Source organism: Cibotium barometz, chromosome 27 (genome assembly GCF_041138505.1).
Source record: "Cibotium barometz isolate CiBa-2024 chromosome 27, ASM4113850v1, whole genome shotgun sequence".
In the NCBI taxonomy this organism is placed as follows: Eukaryota; Viridiplantae; Streptophyta; class Polypodiopsida; order Cyatheales; family Cibotiaceae; genus Cibotium; species Cibotium barometz.
This window is the reverse complement of record NC_141072.1, coordinates 26,266,015-26,289,585: the sequence shown is the minus strand read 5'-3', so window position 1 is coordinate 26,289,585 and position 23,571 is coordinate 26,266,015. Positions and strand designations below refer to the sequence as shown.

At 44.4% G+C, this 23,571-nt stretch overlaps 1 protein-coding gene across 1 annotated transcript in view; it reads right to left on the bottom strand.

Moving 5' to 3' along the window:
* Positions 1-23,571, bottom strand: part of LOC147623226 (uncharacterized) — a 125,387-nt gene that overhangs the window by 12,702 nt on the left and 89,114 nt on the right. The gene's annotated exons all lie outside the window — the stretch shown is intronic.

Below are 23,571 nucleotides of genomic sequence, written 5' to 3'. Positions count from 1 at the left end.
AGGATGCAAAAGCTCTTGCAACAAAAATTGGAGCCACTGATGTACCCATTACCGGAGCATGGCGAGTAGGCAGAGATGAAACCAGGGCGAAGATATTGATCATCAGGTTTGGTGACTTGGAGAAGAAGAAGGCCTTCCTCTCCAAAAGGATGGCCCTTAAGGGGGAAAAGATTTATTTGGATGAGGACCTTACACCGGCACAGATAGCACACCGGAAGGAACACATGCCGCGTGTGCTTGAGGCAAGGAAAGAGGGGAAATGTGCGGTATACAGAGATGGCCGAGTCATCATTACAGAGAGGAGGCCGCTTGACGGTGTGCGGCCTATGAGACCTTGCGATTTACGGTGTGGAATTGCAACGGAGCCCTTAGAACAGATGCAGGATACTTTGAGGATACTTTCAGACAGTGTGATATTGTTATGTATACGGTGCACAAACAAAAGGCTTCCTGACGTACGAGGTTATAGATGGGAATCAGTTTTCCGCCCTCAGCCACGCACAGTGGGAGGTACCAGAGGATCTAGAGGAGTGGCAATACTTTACAAGGAGGAGCTTCGTGACAAAATACATGTGGTACATAGAGATGCAGATGCGAGGTACATGTGGGTCCGAGAATATGCAGAGGGGGGCTCCGCGAGCTATATGTGGTGGTATACTACTTTCCCCTAGCCCACTCCAGGTTTGCACCATCAGGAGAGTCTTCCTATATACCACTATATGATGATATCAGCTATAGCAACACTCTAATGCTTGTAATGCACCCTCAATTTTGAAAAATGTTGATAAATTAGGGTTTAATCTTCTGATTAAGTAAGATTTGCATAAAAAATGAAAAAACCGTAAATTGATTTTTCTGTACCTTTCGTGATGTGATTTTTTGTCTGATGATTCAAGGATACTATCCCCTTTTCGAAGTGTGTGCAAATGTGTCATCATTTTTGTTGCTGCTCTCACTGATAGGCACTGCCTGATCCTGGCTGGTTACTGGTTGGCAACAGTTGCTTAGCTTAAGCTTGGCTAAGCTTATGAAGAGACATGGATAGGTGTAACGAGGTGGGTGTAGAGCATAGTAACAAAAAAAACCTGTTTCTAGCTTTCGAAACCTTGAAACCTTGAAACTTCGAAACGGTTTTTAAAAACCTCGAAACCTCTCTAGTACGGCAATCTCGCCTAAATTTCAGGTTTCGTCCCTCTCCCCCCCTCTATTTTTTATTTTTATTTTTCTTCCATCTCCTCCCATCACCTTCCTTACCTCTTCTTCTCTTGCCTCCCTCCTTCCCTTTTCCATCTTCTACTACTTCTTTCACCTCTAATCCTCCTTCCTTCATTCTCTTCTTCTCTCCTTTTCTTCTTCCTTTCTCTGTTCTTCTCCCTTGCTCTTCTACTCCTTTTCTCTTCTCCTCTCTTCTTTCCCCTTTTTCTTCATACACCATCCTTCAATGTCTTAAATCTTTTCCAATTTCTATCTTCTCTTCTTTAATTTCTTAAGAGTCCTTGATTGAACCACTTGTGGCATCTAAGCAAGCAAAATTGCCACCAAAATCAGGATGGCTCCCCGAGATGGGTGAGAAGACACCATTTTTTCATCATTATAGTTTTTAGATGGCTACTATAGGTTCTTTAAGTATTTATACTTTATGAAATTATTGATTTTTCGAAACCTCGCGGTTTCTTAGCCGAGGGACGAAACCTTTCGAAACAAAACCTTCCGTACCTCTTCTTCTCTTGCCTCCCTCCTTCCCTTTTCCATCTTCTACTACTTCTTTCACCTCTAATCCTCCTTCCTTCATTCTCTTCTTCTCTCCTTTTCTTCTTCCTTTCTCTGTTCTTCTCCCTTGCTCTTCTACTCCTTTTCTCTTCTCCTCTCTTCTTTCCCCTTTTTCTTCATACACCATCCTTCAATGTCTTAAATCTTTTCCAATTTCTATCTTCTCTTCTTTAATTTCTTAAGAGTCCTTGATTGAACCACTTGTGGCATCTAAGCAAGCAAAATTGCCATAATGCATCACCAAAATCAGGATGGCTCCTCGAGATGGGTGAGAAGACACCATTTTTTCATCATTATAGTTTTTAGATGGCTACTATAGGTTCTTTAAGTATTTATACTTTATGAAATTATTGATTTTTCGAAACCTCACGGTTTCTTAGCCGAGGGACGAAACCTTTCGAAACAAAACCCGAAAAACCTCGAAACGTTTCTTGTGACTATGGTGTAGAGAGCACAACACCAACAGTCAAGCTGATTGTGACTGTGATGTTCATTCCCGAACAGTTCGGTTGTGATGCTCTAACCTGTGATGCTGATTCCGAACTCACCTTCTAACCAGTAAACTACAACAACCTAGCACATAACTCTTTCTTACTTCATGACTTATAACTATGTCCACTAGTAGCAAGAGTGTGGTTGAAATCATTAACATTCTACCTTTTGAGAGTGAAAACTCATAATCTTCAGTCAACCAACCCTCCAAATCTTCACAAGAAGTAACCTCTACGCCTACTCCACCAAGCACCTCTAGGAGAGAGAAACTACCCATTCAAAGAAAAATTAATAGAGCTTCTAGAAAATTGTGGAATCCAAAGAAACCTTAGTATTATAAAGAAGGTGTTAAAATGGGTTTCGGTCTTTACCTTGGATCAAACTTTCATTTGTATGGGACACAAGATATGAAAGAAGATATGGGTCATTAACTTTCTTGTGGGGATTACTTTAAGTGATCATAATTACTTAGTTTAACACTTGGGTTTTATTCTTTACCGACAAAGTAATTTGAGCCAAAATTGTGAAGCATTAGACATTGTCCTAGTGTGCCTTGCACTAATACCTCCCAACTCCTACATACCATTCGACTACAAATGTGCATATCTCCTACAAATCCGCCCTGTAGTGGAAATGTATATGTACATAGTAGATCAACCCGAAAGGAATCAAGTCTGAAGCTTTGCGAAAAGCTTCGAACTTCTCGCGAGGAAGTGCCTTGGTGAAGAAATCTGCCAGGTTGTCCTGTGATGGACAATAGATAAGGCTAATATCACCTACATGAAGCCTCTCCCACACATAATGATTTCATAATGTGGGAATGCCACATGATGACGAAACAAGTCATCTGGGTCACCAAAATCTTGCTATGTAAAGAGGCATGAGGCTGAGCAAATATGACATCTCTACTTATGATAATCTTGTGAGTAGAGAGATCATAAAGTCTATAACTCTTACTCTTATGATTGTATCCCACGAAAATGCAATTCTCACAACCTTATCGTCCAGCTTGGTCCTTTTCTCTTGGGGTACATGTGCATATGCCAAACTACCAAACACACAAAAGTAATCAACTTTGGGCTTCCGCTTATACCAAGCCACAAACGGTGTGATGGTCTTCAAGGCTTTCGTGGGGCATCTGTTTAGTACATGAGCTGCGGATAAGATGGCCTCAAGCCAAAACTTGTGTGGCTTGGATTTGATCTTGGCTACGAGTGCTGATCACCGCCGCGAGCTCCCTGAACCCTGATTCGCTCCCCTCTGCCTCTGATCCTTCCTCCGCCTCTATTCCTCTGCCTTCGCTTCCTTCCTCCATCGCTGCGCCCCTCCTTCCTCCTTCGTCTCTTTCCTCCTTCGCTACCTAAATCGCTCCCTTTCGCCTCCGCCTTTGTTCCTCTGCCATCGCTTCCTTCCTCCTTCGCTGCCCCCTCCTTCCTCCTTCGCTGTGCCCATCCGCTTCTCTTCCTGTTTCGCCCCCCATCCTCCTCCGCCTCCCCTCCTTCGCCTTTCCTTCCCCTCTGTTTGCTCCTACCCCTGCCCGGCCTTCTCTTCCCTCTGCGCAGCCCTGTTGTGCTGCCCTTCCCCCGCCCCTCTTCACCTTTGTGTCTAGCCTTTTCCCCTTGCTTCCCTTTCCTTTTTGCTTTTCCCTTTTCCTCCCCCCTCCTTTCCTTTCCTCCACCTCAACGCCTTCCTCTTCCCCTTGGTTTGGATTGCTCCTCATCCGGTTTCAAGTCGGCCTTTTTCCTCGATTATCATCATGGCTAATCATTCTCCCTCGGCCGCGCGAACCATTGTATTTTCCGAAGCCGAGCTCGCGGGTCCTCCACGCCGAAATAGAGAAAGACTCCAAAACGACCCTTGTTGCCAGAATCTTTGGATCTCACCCATCCCGTCTCTAGGCTCGGGATTGGGTCCTGGCAGCTCTGCCCTCCAACCTCGCTCTACACTTTCGAGATGTCAGGTTGCTTGGAAGAGGTTTCTTCCAAGTGGATTTTGATCCTGAGGACGCAGCCTCAGAGGTTTTGAAGGGCAGCCCTTTGCCATTGGGCCCGAGGAAGATATTCTTTCTTCCCTACTCCAGCTATTTTAACCCTGTTGAGGAAGACCGGAACCGTTTCCCGATTACTCTCAGATTCCCAGGTCTTCCTCGCGCATATTGGCCTATGTTAGAGGCCATCGGGTCTGCCTTTGGGCTTGTTCTTCAAGTGCCCCCCCTTCACGCCTTGCCGACATCCCAGGTGGTCACTGCCTCAGCGGATGCTGTCCCCAGGGTCATGGTTCTTGCCCGTGACATTGAGCTCTTTGAGGACTATGTTTTGCTTCCGGGCCCTTGTGGCCCTTTGAAGCAACGTATGGAGATTGCAGGTAAACCCGATCAGTGCCGGGTTTGTCACCAACAGGGTCACTTTGCTCGAGGTTGTCCTCGGGCTGGAGGTCATAGGAGGCCTCGTAAGTGTGCCTCTCAGGCCCCACCTCCCTTGGTTCCTTCCCGTCCTTCTGTCCACCAGGTGTGGCGAGTTGTCTCTCACGCCCGCTCCCCTGGTGCGATTGATGGGAAGGCTTCCTTGGATCATGTACAGATCGATGATGTTTCTGGTCAAAGGGGTGTGTCACCTGATGCATCTTTGCAGAGAGATGATATCTCAGATCAAGATGACTTTGTGGAGTCCTCTCTACTTGGAGGGGGCGATATGCAGGATGTTCAGCACAGTGAGGATCATGTACTGCAGGATTTTCAGCATGATGCCATTGCCCTTGATACCCCATAGGGCAAACAGGTTTCTCGTACATATGCAGGCACGGTGCAGGGCCTCGGACAAGGGCATGTCAGTGGACTTTGCCCCGTGGATTTTCCCGTCCTCCATCATTATGAGAGGCGTCCTGAGGCTGCCCATCGTCTTCTTCGATCGGGGGTCAAACCCTCTTGTCTTCCATGAGAATCGTCTCATGGAATGTTCAGGGCCTTGGAGGGCTTCCCACCCGTGGGGTAGGAAGCGCCTTCTGAAGGACTAGCTTCACCCTGCTGTTACAGGAGGGTCTATGGATGTGCTTTTGTTGTAGGAACACAAATTGGATAGATCTTAGTGTGGAAAAACTGGTAAGATGCTGGCCACACCTTCTGGTCCTCGGCAGTTGGGACTAGAGGGGGTGTTTGTATTTCAGTGGCAGCATCTATTATACCTCATGTTATTGGGCACGGTGTTATCATCCCTGCTAGAGCGTAGTGGATCTTGATCATGCATGAGGGTCAGAAATTGGGAATCTTGAATATCTATGCACCTAACGTGAGAGGTGAAAGGGTGGCCTTTTGGGACACCATTACAAATGTCATTCCCCAAGTTGATCATTGGATAGTGGGAGGAGATTTTAATATGGTTGAGCAACCTTTTGACAAGAAGGGTGGACGCGAAGGGGGTTTACACCCTTTGGAGCAAGCCTCATGGGAGAGGTTCACTCTTTCCTTTTTTGGCAGGGATTGCTGGACTGAGGATGACTTCCAGAGAAGGCCAAATTCCTTATCTTTCTCTTGGCACAACCGCAGGAACGAGGATGAGAGCATCTTTGCACGTCTGGACAGGTTCTATGTGGATGATTGGTCCTTGGACACAGGAGGCACCATTGCTATTATGCCTGGCACCACCAAATCCGATCATTGCCCCGTCGTTTTGTGTCTCAGGGAGCCTGGGGCTCGCTTGGCCTCTCCCGTATCCGTATCCCTGACTCTCTTTATCTAGATGCTGACATTTCCCTTGAGATAAGAGAGATATGGAGATCTTGTGAGACGGTCCTGATCCTCGTCATAATATTGCGCTAGCTCTTGAGAGGACCAGCTATCATTATCATAGCATTGCCTTGTCTAAGAAGGAGACTCTGGACAAGGAGAGAGCTATTAGATGTAGGATTACTGCTCTTCAGAGGGAACATGAAAAGCATCCACATGCGACTTGGATTAGACCTAGAGCAGAGCTGCAGTTGGCCATGGACAGGAGGGCTGAGTTCGCCTTTCATGCGAACGAGGCCTTTTGGACTCAGATGGGTGGCAGATGCAACAAAGAGTTTTTTTCAGCACACAGGCCTTCCCATAGCAGGGATTCTGTGAGGTACTTACAGGATTCACAGGGTGAGGTTCACATTGAGCCTGATAAGGTGAGGGGTATTGCTTCATAATTTTATCGGTCTTTGTTGACTGCAGAGGTGCCCTCCCCTCAGAGAGATGTGGCACTGCAGAAAGTTTGGGAGTGCATGCCCAGGCTCATTACAGATGCTATGATGCCCCTTTCTCGAAGGATGAATTCCTTCACGCACTGCATGCTCTTTCCCTTGGTTCATGCCCAGGGGATGATGGTCTTTCTCTCGCCTTTATTCTTTTTTGGGATCATATTGGAGATGCTATCACTATTGCCCTTCAGGAAATGTGGTTGTCGGGTATGATGTGTTGAGATATCGAGCTCGTCTAGTGAGGCGCTGGACACTGATGACCCGCCTGGGGGATAGGCCCCACACTTACACCATTGGCATGGTTGGTGAGATCTTGGGTGATATGCGGCCAGTGGGATGACAGGCTGTATGACACCCATTCTAGAGACTGGCATAGTTATAGCGCCAGCTCATTTAGTCGGGTTCACACTATAGAGAACCCGTGTACGTATTGGTTGAGTATCTTTCATATTATGTGTACTCTTATCTTGTATATGGTGTGTTGTGTTGAGTGAAGAAGAAGAAGATTTCAGCCTCTCACCTTGTGTGTTCTCTATTAGGGTTTTGTGAGTGTGTGTGTGTGCTTGCAAGAGCTCAAGCTCTCTTTCCCCCTGCATCTTTTCATGCTATCAGAGCCTGGTTCGTGCTAACGGCTGAGCTGTAAGCAAGAGAACCACAAGAAGCGGTACGAGGGTAAGAGATTCAACTACTCTTTCCTATTTGTCTTGGTGACTACACCCTTGTCGGGAGCTCTACGGGAGGCACCGGCAACGATCTCTGATTGAGGAGCTTTCTTTGCGGGAGTAAAGCTATAGGGCTACTATACAGTCCTATTGGATAAAATTTTCTGGGCCGAAAACGCGTTTCGGGCGCGTCTGGACCTCCGTTTTTCAGAAAGCAGGCGATTTCGAGCACTGCGGGTAAGTCATCGATTCTCTACAGAACTCTGTTTTAAGAACTGCAGGAAGACAGATTGACTGTGCAGACACTGTGTGTGCTGCAAAGAGGTCAACAAGTGCCATTGGGTGTATGTATGCACAGTAAAGTCACTGGTTTGTGACATTTGAGAGTACTACAGTACCGCTGCAAAAAATACAGGAGTTTGTGCAGGACAAACCAAAGTGCTGTTTTTGGTAAAATTGTGTGTTTGGCAAAATGTCAAATGATGGGATAACCTAGATTGTGGCTGAGAAGCTTGATAAGAATAACTTCCATGCTTGGAGGTTCAGGTTGACAAATTTCCTGATAAGAAAGGGCTATTGGGACTACATAGAAGGTGAGCATGAAGAGGCACCAGAGATATCGGACATAAATCCGACTGCTGCAGATGTTAAAGAGTTTAAAGACTGGAACCTGGGAGCCAGGAAGGTTATGTATTGGCTCTCCATTAGTATACAGGACACCGTGATTGGGCACATTCAGGATGCCAAGTCCCCCAAGGAGGGGTGGGACACTTTGGTAAAGCTTTATGAAACAAATACCAAGGCACGTAAGATACAGTTGAAGAATGAACTTCATACTGTGGAAAAAAAGAGCATGTCTGTGAATGACTATGCGTTGAAGATAAAGGGTATTGTGGAATCCCTTGCATCTATTGGTGTGTCGATAGATGATGATGATAAGGTGGAGGTCTGTCTACGTGGTCTCGGGCTACAATACAAGGCGTTCAAGACGTCTATTCAGACTCGGAAGAACATTCCCAACTTTATAGATTTGGTGTCTATGCTGATTATCGAAGAGAAGAGCTTGGGTGATGACCAACAGTCTTCACAAAGCAAGAACAGTTCTTTCAGAGCAACAGGCCTTGTACACGAGTTCAGGAAGAGGACGAGGTAGAGGAGGCCGTGGACGCGGTCAAGGAGGTGGCCAAACAGGTAATCAGAATTATGGCCAGCAGCAGCAGCAGCAACAACAACAGTCCCAGAATCAACAACAACAACAACAACATGCAGGTGGAAGAGGCAAATTCAGAGGCAGGGGGAGTCAAAGTGGCCGTGGAAATTGGCAAAGGCAGTATAATGATGCACGTGAATACTATTATTGTGGTAAGCCTGGACATGTGCAGGCAGAATGTTATAAGAAGCAGGCTGACATGCAAAATGGGAAAGTGCAGCAAAACAACTATGCATCCTCAAGTATAAATAATGAGGATAATGAAAGGTTGTTTGTTATGCAGCATGTTGTGAATGCCATGTCTGAAAATGTTGTGAATGCCATGTTGTGAATGCCATGTCTGAAAATGTTAATGCAGCACAAAAAGATGATGTATGGTATGTGGATTCAGGTGCTTCGAACCACATGACAAGTCATGGGGAGTGGTTCAAGGAGATGAAAAACCCGGAAAGACCAGGTTTTGTGGAAACAGGGGATGACACTGCTCATCCAATTGCCCATGTTGGAGATGTGCCATTGTCTATGCAGGATGGCAAAGTGAAGTATCTTGCAGATGTACTTCACGTTCCGAACATAACAAAAAATCTGGTTTCACTTGGCCAGATGATTGAGCAGGGTTTGCAGGTTCGGTTTAACCCTGATGGTTGTTATGTTGAAGACTTTAAAGATAAGTGCAGGTTGGTTGCAAAAGGCAACAGAGTGGGCAGAATGTTTACGTTGAATGTAGACATGCCTGAGATGAGTGCTGCGATGTTTGCAAATGGTTCAAGAATTGTTGCAGACACAGACATTTGGCATAAAAGGATTGGACATGTGAATGTGCAGAGATTGAAGTCTATGCAGACTAAAGGAATTGTGACAGGGCTGCCAAAATTTAAAGTGGAAGGTATGCAGAAAATATGTGAAGCATGCCAATTTGGGAAGCAAACAAAGCATGTGTTTCCACGTAACAGATATGTGAGCAGAAATGCACTAGATGTTGTGCATTCAGATGTATGGGGTCCTACGAAGACCATATCTATGGGAGGCTGTAGGTATTATGTGACTTTCATTGATGACCACACAAGGTGTGGGTATATTTCATGAAGGAGAAGAGTGAGGTGTTCACTCACTTTCAGAATTTCAGAGTTTTGGTTGAAAAGCAAACAGGGAAATATGTAAAGTGCCTAAGGTCAGATGGAGGGGGAGAGTACTTCTCCAATGAGTTCTCTGAATTTTTGAAGAAGAATGGTATTCGGAGACAGTTTACATGCAGATACACTCCGCAGCAAAATGGAGTTGTTGAGCGGAAAAACAGGCACATTGCTGAGATTGCGCGAGCATTGATGGAAGAGAAGAATATGCCGCATAGCTATTGGGCTGAGGCTGTTTCTACAGCAGTATCTGCAACCATACATGATGTAACTCCAGAGGAGAGGTTTACTGGCAGAAAACCAGATTTGTCTCATCTGAAAGTCTTTGGATGCATTGCATATGTGCATGTGCCAGATGAGCTGAGAACTAAGCTGGATCCGAAAGCTGAAAAATGTGTGTTTATTGGATATTCCCTTGAGTAAAAGGGATACAGGTGTTATAACCCTACTACACGTGAGTTGAGGGTAAGCAGGGATGTTGTCTTTGATGAGATGAGTAGCTGGTATGCTGCTGAAAAAGAAGCTGTTGGGGCTGATGTGAGTGGAAGTGTGGTTGCACAGAATGCAGGTCAGCAATCACAGTCTTTGAGTGGACCAGGAGAGTCCTCATCTAGTGGGTCTATTGATAGACCATGGAGTGGCAGGCTGCATCATAATACCAGTCCTGCAAATGTGATTAGTACATCACATAAAGGGAAAGAGAAAGCGGTTGAGCCCCTTGGTATGCCTGACATTTCTGCAGGGCATTCTCATGTTGATGGAGAGTCTAGTGGCTCAGATATGAGCATTGATGAGGAGCTTGGGATCCCAGCTATGAGAACACCTGGTGTAAAGAAGGCTATGGAAGCCATGAATGAAAAGCTGCGAAGATCTGGGAGAGTGAAAAATCCTGTGCAGAGATTTACCTATGATGGTTATGTGGCACATCACTATGCATATATGGCAAAGGTTGTGCAGGTTGTTGAGCCCACATGCATTGATGAGGCTGTTGGAAATGTGTGTTGGGAGAAAGCTATGGATGAGGAGATGGATGCACTATATGGAAATGAGACTTGGGATTTAGTGCAATTGCCTGAAGGCAAGAAAGCCATTGGATGCAAGTGGGTGTACAAAGTAAAATATAACAGTGATGGAAGCATAAACAGGTACAAGGCTAGATTGGTAGCCAAAGGATATGCGCAGACATATGGCATTGATTATGAGGAAACTTTCAGCCCAGTTGCCAAGATGGCAACAGTGAGAGTTGTGATAGCAGTGGCTGCGTCAAAGCAATGGTCTTTACATCAGATGGATGTAAAGAATGCATTCTTGCATGGGGATTTGCAAGAAGAGGTGTTTATGTTGCAGCCACCTAGTTATGAGGATGTGAGCCACCCCAAGCATGTTTGCAGGTTGAAGAAAGCCTTGTATGGCTTAAAACAAGCACCAAGAGCATGGTCTGATGAATATCTTGTCACTATTGGCTTTCATGTAGCCAATGCAGATTTCTCGCTGTATGTGAGACATGGTGATAGAGGGGTTGTGCTTGTTGTCATCTATGTAGATGACTTGATCATTACGGGGGATCATGATGCAGAGATCTTTGATGTAAAGATCTTGCTTAGACAGAAGTTCGAGATGAAGGATCTGGGAGAGCTCAGATATTTCTTGGGCATTGAGGTGATTAGGTCACCACATGGTATTGGATTACTGCAGAGACAGTATGGCTTGGACATGTTGTCCAATTATGGTATGACAGGCTGTAAGCCTATTTCCGTGCCATTGGATCAGAATGGCAAGTTGAGTGCAGATTCAGGAGAGATCTTGGAGGATCCTACTATGTATAGGCGCATAGTAGGAAGCTTGATCTACATGACGATCACCAGACCAGATTTGAGCTATGCTGTTGGATTGGTGAGTCAGTTTATGCAGGTTCCACGGAAACCATATTTGGATGCAGTGAGACACATACTGAGGTATGTGAGGTCTACTTTGCATTGTGGACTATTCTATGAGACTGGGACAGAGATAGGTGTACATGGGTACACAGATGCTGATTGGGTTGGTAGTATCTCAGATAGAAGATCTACCAGTGGATTCATGTTTTCTTTGGGGAATGCTGCTATGACTTGGAGCAGCAAGAAGCAGCCTACGGTTGCTCTATCGAGTACAGAGGCCGAGTACAGAGGAGCTGCTATGGCAGCATGTGAGGTAGCTTGGTTGAGAAAGCTACTTGCAGATTTGGGTCTATCAGTGGATAGACAAGTTGTCATTTTCTGTGACAACATTAGCAGTATACAGTTGGCCAGGAACCCAGTCTTTCATGCTCGTACGAAGCACATAGAGGTTCACTACCATTTCGTCAGAGAGGTGGTCTTGGTAGGAGACCTTGACCTTGTTTATGTCAGCACAGAGGATTAGGTACCTGACATCTTCACCAAAGCATTGGGTACAGAGAAGCTCCATAGATTCAGGGCTTCGCTTGGTGTACATGAGATGGAGTTGAGCTCGAGGGGGAGTGTTGAGATATCGAGCACGTCTAGTGAGGCGGTGGACACTGATGACCCACCTGGGGGATAGGCCCCACACTTACACCACTGGCATGGTTGGTGAGATCTTGGGTGATATGCGGCCAGTGGGATGACAGGCTGTATGACAGCCATTCTAGAGACTGGCATAGTTATAGTGCCAGCTCATTTAGTCGGGTTCACACTATAGAGAACCCGTGTATGTATTGGTTGAGTACCTTTCATATTATGTGTACTCTTATCTTGTATATGGTGTGTTGTGTTGAGTGAAGAAGAAGAAGATTTCAGCCTCTCACCTTGTGTGTTCTCTATTAGGGTTTTGTGAGTGTGTGTGTGTGCTTGTAAGAGCTCAAGCTCTCTTCCCCCCTGCATCTTTTCATGATGCCTCCATACCTCATGGAGGGATTGATTCACCTTATCCCCAAGAGTGGGGACAATATTGACATCAAGCAATGGAGGCCCATCACCCTCCTTGGATCTGCATATAAAATCTTAGCTAAAGCCTTGAGTATAAGGTTGCAGTCGATTCTCCAAAGGACTATCCATGATACCCAGAATGGGTTCCTCCAAGGAAGGAGTATATTTGATAACATCTTTTCCTTCTGGGAAGCTGTCGAGTGGGCAAAGTCTAGTCAGCAGCCTCTTGCCATTCTTTTGCTTGATTTTGAAAAAGCTTATGATAGAGTGGACTGGGATTTTTTGGAGGGCACTATGGCACACATGGGGTTTTCCCAAAACTAGATCAGAGGTGAGCGTTTTCTGATTTCCCGTTCAGTGAGGCAGGGCTGTCCCCTCACCCCTTTACTGTACCTCATTGTAGCTGAGGCTATGAGTAGGTTTCTTTGGGCTGCCCCTGGTGTTGTGGATCTCAGGGTGCCTTTATGTACGGAGGAAGAGTTTTTGGACTCTGAGTTAGCAGATGATACGGCGTTGTTCCTTGAGGCTTCACATGCTTGTTTATGTGCTTTCCGGACAGCCTTGGAGGCCTTTTGTTTGGCAGAAGCAGGAGCTACTATCAATTGGCATAAGTCAGTTGGTTTTTGGATCAGTGATTCTCCTCTTGCAGATTGGGGTATAGATGTTGGTTTTACTTGGATTGAGAGAGGATGCTCTGCCAGATACCTTGGTTGTCAGGTGGGCGTTGACATCTCCCCTGCACAACAGTTTGCATTAGTGCTCTTAAGCATTAAAAGCAAACTTCATCTCACTGGAGTAGGAGGAAGCTCGACTTGGCCTCTAGAGCTTTGGTGGTTAACCAAGTTTTGCTAGCCACAACTTGGTTTATCGCTTCGTGTTGGATTTTTCATAAGGGCTGCATTGGCCAGCTTTGTCACCTTATTCGAAACTTTCTTTGGTCAAGGCGACTTGATGGAAATTGCACACACCAGGGCTAGAGTTGCTTGGGAAACCATTATCAGGCCTAAGCAGGAAGGGGGATTGAATATCATTGACCCTGAGGTACAATGTAAGGCTTTGCTGTGTAAGCTGGTTGTTAGGGGCTTTCTTCCAGGCACTGAGCTGTGGAAGGACTTTCTCATGTAGCAGATCACGAAGTGTGTCCCTGTTCACGGAGGTGACTGGACTCTCAGCTCATGCTTTATTTTTTCGGATGCAATTCACCGCTCCCCTTCATCCCCCCTGGTTAGGTCCCTCCTACAGGCCTGGGACTACTTGAGGAGTTTTTTGGTACACATCCCCCGTGTTCAGTGGAGGAAGTTAACCGGCAGCCCATTCTGTGGAATGATTTGTTCTTAGATGTGCATGGTAGGCCTCTTGGGGCAGCTATGCATATTCTTTGGGGGGCTGGCTGTGCTGGGAGACCCTTTGTCCTACAGTGTTGGCTTGGAAGAGGTTTCAGAGCCTCACCGAGGTACAGAGATTGGATCTCACGCAGCATTTGAGAGGCTCTAGTCGGAGGATTGCACAGATTGATGCAGCCATTTCCAACCATTCGGAGGCTCTAGTCGGAGGATTGCACAGATTGATGTAGCCATTTCCAACCATTGGATTACTGGATCTTTCTTGGAAGACTGTCATCATTCTTGGTTTGGGGTTTTTTCTGGGATAGGTGTTCCTCTTCAGGTTATGGGTCTCCCTTTGCCTAGGGAGGATGATGTACCGGTCTTTTTTTCTGTACAGGATGGATGGCAATTGGAGAGATGTGACGTGCAGGACCTTATTGAGGGCCTTGGCCAAAATCTTGTAGGCGGTCCTAAGAAGGGTAATGGGTCTCCACTGCCGAATCTCCAATTTGTCACCACCCTCCTTAGGAATCAAGTGTATTAAACCCTTTGAAAGCCTCTCTAGCATGGCACCTGTGATCATAATCTCATTGAAGGCAACTCGAAGGCCGCCTTCCATGAGGTACCAGTGAGACGAAGAAAGAAAGAGACTGGAAGCCCATCTGCCCCTGGGCATTTTCTTCTAGGAAGTGCCATCACTGCCTCCGCCAGCTTCTCAGTAGAGAATGGAGTTAATAAGAAGGACCAAAGAACGGGGGGAACCACCTCTCTCGTGTGCCGCCAGACCCTCTTGCGCGTGTCTATCACCTATGGGGATAATGGGGCACCAGTGAGAAGACATCGGAAAAAATCCGTGGCGATGGCTCTCACATCGGGGGAACAGAAACAATAGCTCCATCTTGGCCACACAACCTGCGAATGCCATCTCTCCTCCTGTGGGGGCTGACTATCTCAAAGAAATCCCCTTGACTCTGTCGCTGGCTTGGGTCCATAAGGAAGCTTTGGTATGGTGCCTGTACTCCACCCTCCTCTCCTCTATGGATCTATCTCTGTGCGGGTGACAACAAATGACTCTCAATCCAAGCGCTATCTGGGGAACTCTCCCGAAGCCACTGTAGAGAAGCCAGATCCCTCCTCAGACTCTTCTCCTCCTCCCAAAATCCCTCCAATCTGCTCTAGGCTGCCTCCTGTAAGAAGCTCCTGATCTCCCCCAATCCCACATCCACCAATGTGCACACAACAGAGCCTGAAATAAAATCCAGTTCTGCCCATATTTTCTCTATCCTGCTGTGCAGACCTCGGGGTCCTGAATGAGGCTGTCCGAAATCCTAGAGCTCACATGCTTGTCCTGCCTCCAGGGGTCCTCTAAGGACAGCATAACTGGAGTGTGATCTCAAAAAGTAGTGGCCGCCAAGATACCGATCATGCACCCACGGCCACAAGCCCACTCATCAACATAAAACCTGTCAAGTCTAGAGAGGTTGGGGCCGGTGCTCCTCCTATCCGACCGCAAGAAGCTAAGGCTCCCAGGGATGCACCCAAACTATGGAAGATGCCAAGCGTCCTATCCCCCCTGAGTGCCAGTATCATCTCCTCCCAGGTAGAGTACTCTGCTCCTGAGACTGTGGCCATGCCTCCTCCAAGTCTATCCTCTGTTGCCTCAATCATGTTAAAGTCTTCACCCATGCACCAAAAGTCAGCCTAAGGAAGGGCCTGCCGGACTGTGCTCCGAAAGATGGCTCTACCTATAGCGGTGTTCGGGGCATAAACATTGAGGAAGCCCACGCAATCTTTCCAATCAAAATGGTAACCCACTGTGCTCGCCCAGGAACTATGACTCCTGAGCCTCTCACTGTTGGTAAAAGTTGCTCATCACTGACAGAAATACAAACTCCTCCCTACATTCCTAAGGGGCCTAAGGATGGAGACCAGAAAGTGTGACTCCTACCTCGTAAAATCTTCATGCAGCGGTGGGTGCACCTCTTACCTAAAGAATAATCGATTGGGGAATTGATAAAAATTTACATCAAATACTCACAATTTAATCGCACAAAGTTTTAGGAAATCAGTTATACCTTTTGCCAATCATCCAATTTGTGGCAAAAAAAACAACCAGAGACAAAAAGCTAAATTGAAAAAGAGATTTGATCATGACTAATCCTTTAGAAAGGAATTTATCATGGTGAATTAGCGATAGCTTGGGTTAGTTTTGCCTTCAATCTAGAGACATTGCAACAAATCTGTGACCAATTGTCAGATGCAATTCTGCCATTATTTGTCCTTGCACATTGAAGTATTAAATACTAGCATCCTATCATCTGCCTATGATTGCTTCCTCTTCCAATACAAGACAAACTAATGTTGCAAGTTCAATATTATGATTATGGTTGCTAAATAGAATATGTACACATTGAAAAGCAAGCTATGTGTTCCCCATAGGTTACTATTGTTAAATATTAATGTGGGAATAACTAGGTGCTAGGTGGTGGTGGTGTAAACTAACACTATATTATGTGTAAGCTAAGGCTTTCAATAAAGCAATTCTAATGTGTGTGATCAACCGCTAGTGTGTGTGAGTTCATTTGTGAGGAAACAACCTCTTAGAAAGATATTATGTAAGCAATGATGTGTGGCAAAGTGACACCTATGAGGGACACTTGGCATCATGTTTGGCATATGGCATGTGGTGGCAGCATATGCTTCACCTTTGTAAAGAGGGGTCTCTTCCACGAAGCTTGTGTACTTCCTTTTAATCCTCAATTAATCCTTTGCTTAATGTGCTGATTATCTTGCTTGTCACCATCACTCTCTCTCTCTCCCATCAGTTGTGCACTTGCCCTCTCTCATCGGGGCCAACAGTGGCATCAGAGCTGCACAAGTGTCGTGCGCCTCTCCTCTTTCCAGTTCGCCACCTCCCTGCCTGGCATACATCCAGTCCACAGCTGCATCCACCCGCGCTCTCTGTCCGGCTTTGCCCACACCTGTTCACCACGCTTTGCTCAGCCCGGCTGGCATCGCCAAGAGTGGGACCACCAACTTAATGCCGTGCCGGTTCAATGACAACAAGAGTTTGAAGCGCACCATTAACATAAAGTTCACCTGCACTTCCAAAAAAGATCCAATTTAGAAAGTATGATGATAAATGTTGTACATTATTCGCTTCATCAATTCATTGCATATTTTCTCATTGTTAAGAGCTCCAACCAAGAGAGCATCTTGCTAGCCCTATGCACCACACGCGGGAAGCTAGCATATGTGGCATGATGATTGGTTGTGTCAACATACCAATCCTTTGACCGGTGTCATGTCTTGTAGTGGCCTAGGTTTTGTGGAGGATCCCAAGGCTCATTTCTTGCATCCACAATACTTAAAAGCGTCTTCAGAATGAGTTTCGGCGGCGACCACGTGGCAAAACTCACAACCCATCCTCACCTATGAGGATCGAGTCACCCAGTTAAAGCTTTAATTGCAGAAGTCGGATAAGGATAGATTGAGTTAGACCAACGGATCCAATGGGACATCAAGTGTCTTTTTCATCCGACACAGGCAGTTGTCGTGCAAGTCGCCCAGAACATGGAGGTGCCGTACAACCATGGCAAGTCCAATCTGCCAACCCCAAGTCCACTCCCAATGGGAGAAATAAACATCATGGGGGGAAGATAATAAGACCCAGGGGCACGGGTCCTCATAGACCTCCTTCCAGTCCTTCAGCACCACTAGTGCCAAGCCGACAGGGCAAGCCTCTATTGCTTCAGCGGTTGTTCACGATCCAGGATGTTATCTCTGAGCAAGTTGCCTAGCAAACTCACTTAGAGTTGACTTCAGTAGACACGGCCATAGTTGATTTTGGCACATGCATGCGTCATAGAGTTGAATCAGTAGCACGTAGTGCTGAGTTAGTGATCCAAGAGGAAGGTTTCGTACATGATTTCATAGTCACACCCTTGACATGTACATAAGAGGTAGTGTTGGACATGTCATCTCCATCTCTCTTTTACTCCATTTCATGGCCCTTTTTATCCAGATATTTATCTTATTTCATTAGGGAATTTTCCCATATTTTTTCACTATTTTTTTTTTCAACTGGCCTTTGGCCCAAGATCCTCCCATAGTTACGAAATTTCACCATCCCTAGACAGCCACCCATAGGCTCTTATTTATCCACCCGTGGCGATGCTGCCAAGGATGCACCAAGGGGGGTTTTGAACCTAGGACCTCTTTGTCCTAGGCAAACACCTTCACCACTTGAGCTATCACCTCATTGGCATTTTTCCACTACTTTATAGCTTATTTTTAGTCATGTGCCTTTTGCTACTGCCAATCGCTCTCCATGAGATGTATATAAGCATTGCCATTGCATATTCATTCAATACTTTCAGTTTTTGGCTCAAGTGTTAGATCTCTCTTGGCTGTCTACTCTTTCTTGTGTGATCTCTATTTGCTTTTGCTTCATATTCACATATTCTCACAGGCGCAAGTGTTCTACATTTTGTGTCCCCATTTCTCGCACGTTAGGGTTAAGCCTAACCCAACACTGTTCCCTTCTTGAACTGGTTGTGACTTGTCGGCAAATATTTCCTTGTGTTTGGTATCCACTGGTAGTAGATGACTGGTAGTAGATGATGAAAGCCTTCTTCTTGGGCTTCGGTATCCATTGGTAGGCGACGGACTCCTTGATCCCCGATAGAGAGTCAATGTTAGTTGGTACTAACAAAATCGCCTCATACCTATCATGGGGTCAGTACCAAGCGAAACAAAGGACTTCGAGATCCTGTCTCCTTTATATCGCTAGAGGTACCGACCCCATTGTGAGTCACGGGGTCAGTACTAAGCGAAACAAAGGCCTCCGGGATCTCGTCTCCTTTATATCGCTTGGTGCCAACCCCACTGTGAGTCATGGGGACAGTACCAAGCGAAACAAAGGACTCGGGGATCGTGTCTCCTTTATATCGCTTGGTACCGACACATTGTGAGTCACGGGGTCAGTACCAAGCAAAACAAAGGACTCTGGGATCATGTCTCCTTTATATCACTTGGTACCGACCCCACTGTGAGTCACGGGGTCAGTACCAAGCCAAACAAAGGCCTCCGGGATCATGTCTCCTTTATATCACTTGGTACCGGCCCCACCGTGAGTCACGGGGTCAGTACCAAGCAAAGCAAAGGCCTCCTGGATCCTGTCTCCTTTATATCGCTTGGTACCAACCCCACTATGAGTCACGGGGTCAGCACCAAGCGATAAAAAGGACTCCGAGATCCAACATGGGGGTCTGACTCCCATACGGGTAAGGAGCTGATCAATAGTATCTCGAGGAAGAGGTTTGGTGAAGAGGTCAGCAAGGTTGTCCTAAGAAGGACAATACTCCAGTGTAATAATGCCGTCGGCGACCAGCTCACGAACGAAGTGAAAGTGGACCTCAATATGTTTGGTCCTGCCATGAAAGGATGAAGTTTGAGCCAACACCAAGGCACTATGACTGTCTGTAAGAATAAGGATCGGAGAATTCGAGAGCACATCAAGATTGCTCAAGAGAGCACATCAAGATTGCTCAACATTTAGAACAACCATAACAACTAACAACAAGTATCTAGCTAAGCATGGTACTCAGCCTCAGTAGAAGAAAATGAAACTGTATTCTACTTCTTGGATCTCCAGGAAATAAGACCACAACCAAGAGTGAAGCAATAACCAAAAGTGGAGCGTCGAGTATCCTAATCACCTACCCAATCAGCATCAGAGTATCTATAACATGCGAGGGATTGATCGTAGTAAAACAACCTTAGGCTTAACTAAACTTCACTTAAAGAGATAGACAATGGTGTCAAGTGTGGTGTTGATCATCTGATCAAGAACTACCCTCGCACCAATGGTAATGCTTATACATCTAACCATGCCACCATTAGGACTATAAGTATGCAGTCTATAAATATCATGCTAGTAAATGTCCTGACGTGTGCACAAGCCAAACAGGTGGACAAAAGGAGAAACCTAGAAGGTATTACAACTTCTAAGGCTAGGATAAGGAGAAGAGTGAAAAAGGTGGGCAAGGGTGACACCTTGGTCATAATTCAAGATGGATCCGAGGAAGATACCATGGACACCGGCTCCACCTAGTCAGAGGAAGGAGACAATCTATTGCCAAGACCGGATAAGCAGGCACTAGGAACCGCAAAAGAAAGACCAGCGACCCCCAAGGGTGTTGGAAAATATTTGAATGCGAAGGAGGAAATAAGAAAGCTTGAAGAAGATAAGGCCCTTATGGAGGAGTGTCAACGCAACCATGAAGCCAAATTGAGGTCCACCCTTGAGATTTTGGCTTTCATCTATGTAGGAGGCAGGAGTTGATGATTGAATTGTTGAATGTATGCTGATGATTATGCTACTGATGATGCTGAATGCTGAATGCTGAATATGCTGAATTGTTGACTCCCCTTGCTCCCTAGAAAGGAAACGCTGAAAGGAGGCCTGATATGAGATGAGATACTGAATGAATTATGTGTTGCTTTATATATGACTTTATGTTGCTGGTCGAGCTGGTTACTGCTGTCGGCCAGGTGTCTGGGACCTCACGACTTCATTAAATGCCCTAATAATGCTGTCAGTTTTGCTGACCAGGCCCTGATAGCATGCTGACCACACTCCACAACCTGAATCCTGATGCTTACTTGCCCTAAATGCTCTTGATGACTTATGTGCTGATGTTGGTGTTGAAACAGTCCCATACACATGCTGCACATGATGATATATATGTTGTAAATGCCCTAGATAATACTTGATGATCATGAATGCTATCTAATTAATGCTTATGGATGCTAAGAATGCCATGTCACTTGAACACCTAATGGGTGTGCACGTGACATTCCCCTTTGCTAAATTGTTGCTGGGTGGTACACCTCGCAACCTTTTGACTCCTCTGTTGGTCCTCCTCCACTGAAACCACTGCCTCCTTCTGACTTCTTCTTCCGGGACTGAGGTCGACTGTAGGCGTTGAATCCTTTGAGCCAAAGACTTCTCTACTATGGAAACTACATGGCAAATCCTGTTAAAACTGCTTGGAAACGACTAACCTCTCTGTGGAATCCTTTCACACACCATCTCTGTCGTTCTTGAACCTTTGAACCTCCTGAGGCGATGTTGGAGAAAACTTCCGTCTTCTAATGTGGAAGAGAATCCCCTGCTACCAATTGAAGCCCAAAACTCCATTTACTCCTTTGATGATGGATGTCATTCTTCCCCGCCGAAAAACTCATGGGTAAAACCTGTATGCCTTGCAGATGCGAGATGCTAGATTGACTGCTAGGATGACTACTATACTGATGCAAGCCATGTGCAACCCTATATGCTATGCAAGAATGGAGATGGATGGGTTATTGATGCATGCCTAAGGGAAAACACTAGGGATGGCCTGCAAGATCTTGAGGACTGGATTTAACTGAGTGGAAGCGACTAACATGTTGGTTTACTGAATGACCTTTGGAATGAACATGAACTAAGGCTACTTACCCCGTAATGCTGTGATACCAATGTGACATGCGAGGAATTGATCGTAGTAAAACAACCTTAGGCTTACTAAACTTCATTTAATGATACTTAAGAGATAGACAATGGTGCCAATGCAATGCAATGCACGTATATTAAATGGATGATGATGATGATGATGAATGTTCCCTTCTCCAATGCTGAGGTCCACTCTTAAGATGCTGGCTTTCCTCTACGTAGTAGGAGACAAGAGCTGATGACTGAATTGTTGAATGTATGCTGATGATTATGCTGCTGATGATGTTGAATGCTGAATATGCTGAACTGTTGACTCCCCTTGCTTCCTAGGAAGGAAACACTAAGAGGAGGCCTGGTATGAAATGAGATACTGAATGAATGCTGCGTTGTCTTATATATGAGTTTATGCTGCTGGTCGGGCTAGTTACGTAAAAAAAATCAATTTTGATGAAAGTAACACTTTTATAATTAAAAAAAATTCTTTTATGCATCATTTAATGCATGAAAATCAATATTGATGAAAGTAACACTTTTATAAAAAAAAATCTTTTATGCATCTATTTATACATAAAAATCAATTTTGATGAAAGTAACACTTTTATAATAAAAAAAATTCTTTTACGCATCATTTTATGCATAAAAATTAATTTTGATGAAAGTTATACTTTAAAAAAAAATCTTTTATGCATCATTTTATGCATAAAAATCAATATTGGTGAAAGTAACACTTTTATAATAAAAAAACTTATTTCCAATATGCATCTTTCTATGCATAGAATTTAATTCTAATGAAAATCACACTTTTATAATGAAAAAATATCCAATATGCATCTTTCTATGCATAGAATTTAAATCTAATAAAAATCACTCTTTTATAATAAACCAATATGCATCTTTCTATGCATAGAATTTAAATTTTAATGGAAATAACACTTTTATAATAAAAATATGTCTACTATGCATTTTTCTATGCCTAGAATGAAAATAACACTTTTAGAATACACAAATGGTGCCATACAAAGGAGGTTATGACGAAATTTTCTTAAATTTTGTGAAATAAGTTTTATCTTTTATTATTCAAACAGAGTAATCTCCTGACCATTTTTCAAATTTTTTCTATTCTCAAATTACGTAAAAAAATTTCTATCCTCAAATTATGTAAAAATTATCCCAAATGGTCTAAAGCATTCTAAACTAATCAAATTCCACTTTTAAAAGAGAAACAATATGAAAAGTTTAATTCTAATAATTTGATTACTTATCTAAGATAAAGAAAGGCTGAATTTAAGAATGAAGAGAGGGAGAAAGCCTTTCCAACAAGGCATAACATCATTTTTTCATTTTAAAGAAAACAAAAATTAGAAAACCATTAAAAGGAATAAAGAAAAAGTAGGATTTCTAGCTTATCTGAATTTCTGTGAGCTTTCCTTTGGCTTGATGGTTTGAGGGATCTACTCTTGTTTGCAACAAGAGTGGCCACCAATTCTTTTGAAGAGGGAAAGGTCAAAAACTAATGAATTATCAATAAATTCACTGTTTTTCGCTCTAGGGTGGAGTAGAGTAACAGTGCATAAAACACTAATAAGCTTCTACAAAGGGGGGAGGCTTCTATTTATAGGAAAAAGTTTGCTTCTAACCAAGCAAACTGATTCTAGAAATTTTCAAATCAGTTTGGTCAATTTTTGACCATTTTTGAGTCAGTTTAGCTTACTTTTTGAAACTAGACTTGAATTAGGAGAGAGGAGAGATGAAATATCTCAATATTTGAGAATTTAAAACTCCACCACAAATGTGAAATAGGCGCCTCCTTCATGAGGGGGAATCCCTACTATTGAGGTGTCAAAAATTCATTTTTAAGTATTTTCTTTGGTTTTTAGTCCACTCTTAATCTTATGTGAGTATTTACTCATTTTTGGGGGGATTTTTTTATTTCTTTAATTTATCTCCTCCATACATTTGGATGAATCTGATTGGTCCCTCAGAACCTTAATTTAAAAATTTCAGAAAATCTGGACCCTTAGGATAAGGCCTTTTGAATAGATTATAATTTATTTCTAATGCACCTTCTGAAAATCTTTTTGAACTTCTGTTTCGGGAAAATTTATTTTAATAAGAAGAGATATTTTTCTATCCAAAAATATCTAAAATCTGAATAACCTCTCTCTAGAATATTTTCTCTCTCTAAGCCAAAATAGGTAGAAACAAGATCTTTTATTATTCTGAAGAGGAAATTGATTACAGGGGGAAGATACTGGACATCTTGAGAGAATGGGGAGGAATCTTACATTCTCTCCCACACTTGAAAAACGCGAGATGTCCTCATCTCGCAAACTGGGGGT